This window comes from Natator depressus, chromosome 28 (genome assembly GCF_965152275.1).
Source record: "Natator depressus isolate rNatDep1 chromosome 28, rNatDep2.hap1, whole genome shotgun sequence".
In the NCBI taxonomy this organism is placed as follows: domain Eukaryota; kingdom Metazoa; phylum Chordata; order Testudines; family Cheloniidae; genus Natator; species Natator depressus.
Window position 1 is genome coordinate 11658282 of NC_134261.1, and position 5000 is coordinate 11663281.

The 5000-nt window shown below is 66.2% G+C and overlaps 1 non-coding gene across 1 annotated transcript; it reads left to right on the plus strand.

Annotated features, from left to right (window-relative positions):
- Window positions 1-2115: 2115 nt before the first annotated feature.
- LOC141979842 (5S ribosomal RNA) lies at window positions 2116-2234 on the plus strand. The gene has a single exon (XR_012637232.1). It is a non-coding gene; the product is annotated as a 5S ribosomal RNA (ribosomal RNA).
- Window positions 2235-5000: the final 2766 nt, after the last annotated feature.

Sequence of the window (5000 nt, forward strand, 5' to 3'; positions counted from 1 at the left end):
CGGCGCGGAGGGCCGGGCACGCGCCCGGGCCCCCCCCCAAAGGAGGAAAGTCCCAATCGGCCCCAGGATCCGGGGACGCGAAGAGGAAGAGGGACCCGATCCGCCTGAACGCCAGACGCCCCCTGCGGTCGGGGGCACCGGCCCGCGAAGGACCCTTCCCGTCGCGAACGTGAGCACCACATCGATCGGAAGGCGAGAGAGGAGCGGGCCCCCCCTCCCTCCGGGGGGCGCCGACAGTCGGAGTTCGCATCCCGGCCACCGGGCCTGCACCGGGGGTGCGAGGGGACGACGGGGTCCCCGGAGGAAAAGAGCCGGAAAAGGGGGGGCTCGGGGGGGCCGGGGGCCGCCCCACCTGCCAACGTGCCCCTGTCCCCCCTCACAAGATCGGGTACAACGCGCAGATTGGTCCCCGAGGCTCATCTCTGGTTCTCACAGGTTCCGAAAAACCTGTTCTCAGAAATCTCCTCGCACCCGTCAAAATGAACTAGTCGAAAAATCCAACCGCCAATTTAGGGGGACCAATCTGAAATCCTATCCGACCTCCTGGTTCTCTCGGTCGGCCGAGGGCACTTTTGGCGACCCCATCCGGACTTCCGTGAGACTGCCGGCCATCAGGTCAACCCGTCACTTTGAATGGGGTTGACCTGATGGCCGAGCAGGGACTTAGACATTTTTTCAGCCTTTTCCTCGGGGTTGACCTGGTGTCCCGGGGGGACTTAGACATTTTTTTCAGCCTTTTCCTCCGGGTTGACCTGGTGTCCCGGGGGGACTTAGACTTTTTTTCAGCCTTTTCCTCCGGGTTGACCTGGTGTCCCGGGGGGACTTAGACTTTTTTTCAGCCTTTTCCTCCGGGTTGACCTGGTGTCCCGGGGGGACTTAGACATTTTTTTCAGCCTTTTCCTCCGGGTTGACCTGGTGTCCCGGGGGGACTTAGACTTTTTTTCAGCCTTTTCCTCCGGGTTGACCTGGTGTCCCGGGGGGACTTAGACTTTTTTTCAGCCTTTTCCTCCGGGTTGACCTGGTGTCCCGGGGGGACTTAGACTTTTTTTCAGCCTTTTCCTCCGGGTTGACCTGGTGTCCCGGGGGGACTTAGACATTTTTTTCAGCCTTTTCCTCCGGGTTGACCTGGTGTCCCGGGGGGACTTAGACTTTTTTTCAGCCTTTTCCTCCGGGTTGACCTGGTGTCCCGGGGGGACTTAGACATTTTTTTCAGCCTTTTCCTCCGGGTTGACCTGGTGTCCCGGGGGGACTTAGACATTTTTTTCAGCCTTTTCCTCCGGGCTGACCTGGTGGCCGAGCGTCTCGCCGTCCGCGGCCGGAGCTAGAGATGCCCCCCCCCCCCAGGCCAGCCTGCGAAGCCGCGGCCAGGATCGGGCCCCTGGAAGTCTGACTAAAAATTTTCACCGACCCCAAAAACGGTTAGGGGGGGCCTCATAAAGCCTCCGGAGCGGAAAAAAAAAAAAACGGAAAAAAGGATCGGGCCCACCCGAGGCAGGGGAGTCAGTAAGGGAAAGGGGACGAGGCGGCCCGGAGCCGGGTGCCGGCGGCCAGGATCGGGCCCCTGGAAGTCTGAAAAATTTTTTTCACCGACCCCCAAAGTGGTATTGGGGGGGGCTCATAAAGCCTCCGGAGCGAAAAAAAAAAAACGGAAAAAAGGATCGGGCCCACCCGAGGCAGGGGAGTCAGTAAGGGAAAGGGGACGAGGCGGCCCGGAGCCGGGTGCCCGGAGCCGGGTGCCCGCGGCCAGGATCGGGCCCCTGGAAGTCTGAAAAAAATTTTTTCACCGACCCCCAAAGTGGTGTTGGGGGGGGCTCACGAAGCCTCCGGAGCGGAAAAAAAAAAACGGAAAAAAGGATCGGGCCCACCCGAGGCAGCGGAGTCAGTAAGGGAAAGGGGACGAGGCGGCCCGGAGCCGGGTGCCCGGAGCCGGGTGCCCGCGGCCAGGATCGGGCCCCTGGAAGTCTGAAAAAAAAATTTTCACCGACCCCCAAAGGGGTGTTGGGGGTGGGCTCATGAAGCCTCCGGAGCGAAAAAAAAAAACGGAAAAAAGGATCGGGCCCACCCGAGGCAGGGGAGTCAGTAAGGGAAAGGGGACGAGGCGGACCGGAGCCGAGTGCCTACGGCCATACCGGACGGAAGGCCCCCGATCCCGTCCGATCTCGGAAGGTAAACCGTCCCGGGCCTGGCTAGTACTTGGATGGGTGACCGCCTGGGAATCCCAGGTGCCGTAGGCAGCTTTTCCCGCTGCGAGCCAGCTCTCTCCTTTTCTGGGGAACAAGGGCAGGGTCGCCCTGCCAGGGGCCCTGGGGCTGAAGTCCCTGCCGGCCACCAGGTCAACCCGGAGCCTGCCCCTCTGCGGCCAGCAGGTCAACCCCATACCGGCAGGGGGTTGACCTGGTGGCCGGGAAGCAGAGCGGCCAGCAGGTCAACCCCATACATTCAGCGGGTTGACCTGGTGGACGGGAAGGAAAGCGGCCAGCAGGTCAACCCCATACTTTCAGCGGGTTGACCTGGTGGCCGGGAAGGAAAGCGGCCAGCAGGTCAACCCCATACATTCAGCGGGTTGACCTGGTGGCCGGGAAGGAAAGCGGCCAGCAGGTCAACCCCATACATTCAGCGGGTTGACCTGGTGGCCGGGAAGGAAAGCGGCCAGCAGGTCAACCCCATACATTCAGCGGGTTGACCTGGTGGCCGGGAAGGAAAGCGGCCAGCAGGTCAACCCCATACATTCAGCGGGTTGACCTGGTGGCCGGGAAGGAAAGCGGCCAGCAGGTCAACCCCATACATTCAGCGGGTTGACCTGGTGGCCCGAAAGCAAACCGGCCACCAGGTCAACCCGGAGCCTGCCCCCGCGGGCAGGGGCCAAGCGGACCCCCCTCCGCCCGGGCTTGCCCTGCTCCGAGCCGGGGCTTAATCCCCGTCCGGCCACCAGGTCAACCCGGAGCCTGCCCCTCTGCGGCCAGCAGGTCAACCCCATGCCGGCAGCGGGTTGACCTGGTGGCCGGGAAGGAAAGCGGCCACCAGGTCAACCCCATACTTTCAGCGGGTTGACCTGGTGGCCGGGAAGGAAAGCGGCCACCAGGTCAACCCCATACTTTCAGCGGGTTGACCTGGTGGCCGGGAAGGAAAGCGGCCAGCAGGTCAACCCCATACATTCAGCGGGTTGACCTGGTGGCCGGGAAGGAAAGCGGCCAGCAGGTCAACCCCATACATTCAGCGGGTTGACCTGGTGGCCGGGAAGGAAAGCGGCCAGCAGGTCAACCCCATACATTCAGCGGGTTGACCTGGTGGCCGGGAAGGAAAGCGGCCAGCAGGTCAACCCCATACATTCAGCGGGTTGACCTGGTGGCCGGGAAGGAAAGCGGCCAGCAGGTCAACCCCATACATTCAGCGGGTTGACCTGGTGGCCGGGAAGGAAAGCGGCCAGCAGGTCAACCCCATACATTCAGCGGGTTGACCTGGTGGCCGGGAAGGAAAGCGGCCAGCAGGTCAACCCCATACATTCAGCGGGTTGACCTGGTGGCCGGGAAGAAAAGCGGCCAGCAGGTCAACCCCATACATTCAGCGGGTTGACCTGGTGGCCGGGAAGGAAAGCGGCCAGCAGGTCAACCCCATACATTCAGCGGGTTGACCTGGTGGCCGGGAAGGAAAGCGGCCAGCAGGTCAACCCCATACATTCAGCGGGTTGACCTGGTGGCCGGGAAGAAAAGCGGCCAGCAGGTCAACCCCATACATTCAGCGGGTTGACCTGGTGGCCGGGAAGGAAAGCGGCCAGCAGGTCAACCCCATACATTCAGCGGGTTGACCTGGTGGCCGGGAAGGAAAGCGGCCACCAGGTCAACCCCATACAGGCAGCGGGTTGACCTGGTGGCCCGAAAGCAAACCGGCCACCAGGTCAACCCGGAGCCTGCCCCCGCGGGCAGGGGCCGGCATACCCCCGTCCGTCCGGGGTCGCCCTGCCCCGGGCTCCGGGCTTAAGTCCCGAGCGGCCACCAGGTCAACCCGGAGCCTGCCCCCGCGGGCAGGGGCCGGCGGACCCCCGTCCGTCCGGGGTCGCCCTGCCCCGGGCTCCGGGCTTATTCCCCGTCCGGCCACCAGGTCAACCCGGAGCCTGCCCCCGCGGGCAGGGGCCAGGCGGAGCCCCGTCCGTCCGGGGTCGCCCTGCCCCGGGCTCCGGGCTTAAGTCCCGAGCGGCCACCAGGTCAACCCGGAGCCAGCCCCCGCGGGCAGGGGCCGGCGGAGCCCCGTCCGTCCGGGGTCGCCCTGCCCCGGGCTCCGGGCTTAATTCCCGTCCGGCCACCAGGTCAACCCGGAGCCTGCCCCCGCGGGCAGGGGCCAGGCGGACCCCCGTCTGTCCGGGGTCGCCCTGCCCCGGGCTCCGGGCTTAATTCTCCTCCGGCCACCAGGTCAACCCGGAGCCTGCCCCCGCGGGCAGGGGCCAGGCGGACCCCCGTCCGTCCGGGGTCGCCCTGCCCCGGGCTCCGGGCTTAATTCTCCTCCGGCCACCAGGTCAACCCGGAGCCTGCCCCCGCGGGCAGGGGCCGGCGGAGCCCCGTCCGTCCGGGGTCGCCCTGCCCCGGGCTCCGGGCTTAATTCCCGTCCGGCCACCAGGTCAACCCGGAGCCTGCCCCCGCGGGCAGGGGCCAGGCGGACCCCCGTCTGTCCGGGGTCGCCCTGCCCCGGGCTCCGGGCTTAATTCTCCTCCGGCCACCAGGTCAACCCGGAGCCTGCCCCCGCGGGCAGGGGCCAGGCGGACCCCCGTCCGTCCGGGGTCGCCCTGCCCCGGGCTCCGGGCTTAATTCTCCTCCGGCCACCAGGTCAACCCGGAGCCTGCCCCCGCGGGCAGGGGCCGGCGGAGCCCCGTCCGTCCGGGGTCGCCCTGCCCCGGGCTCCGGGCTTAATTCCCGTCCGGCCACCAGGTCAACCCGGAGCCTGCCCCCGCCGGCAGGGGCCAGGCGGACCCCCGTCCGTCCGGGGTCGCCCTGCCCCGGGCTCCGGGC